Raw genomic sequence first — 322 nt, forward strand, 5'->3', positions numbered from 1 at the left:
GCTTTCCTGGGGAGGGAGGGGGCGGTGACAGCAGCGCGTCCTTCGAAACAGTTCGAGGCCGGCCTCGCTCGGAGCGGCCAGAGCCTCCTGCGTTAAACCCTCCATTCCTTTGTCTGGTGGGGTTTTCCTGGAACCACTTCACAGTGGCTCCGGCGGAGCAGCCGCGGGAAGGGAGTGCTCGGGCCTGGGGTGCGGGGTTTCTCGGGTGCAAATCGCAGGTCAGGCTCGAGTCCTGTGCGCCCCCTCCCTTTTCAGAAAGGATGGGGGCGGGGGCGCACACCCGCAGACAGGTCCCGGGACTGCAGGAGGGGCCTCTCGGAGG

The sequence above is a fragment of the Myotis brandtii genome, unplaced genomic scaffold, assembly GCF_000412655.1.
Source record: "Myotis brandtii unplaced genomic scaffold, ASM41265v1 scaffold819, whole genome shotgun sequence".
Lineage (NCBI taxonomy): Eukaryota > Metazoa > Chordata > Mammalia > Chiroptera > Vespertilionidae > Myotis > Myotis brandtii.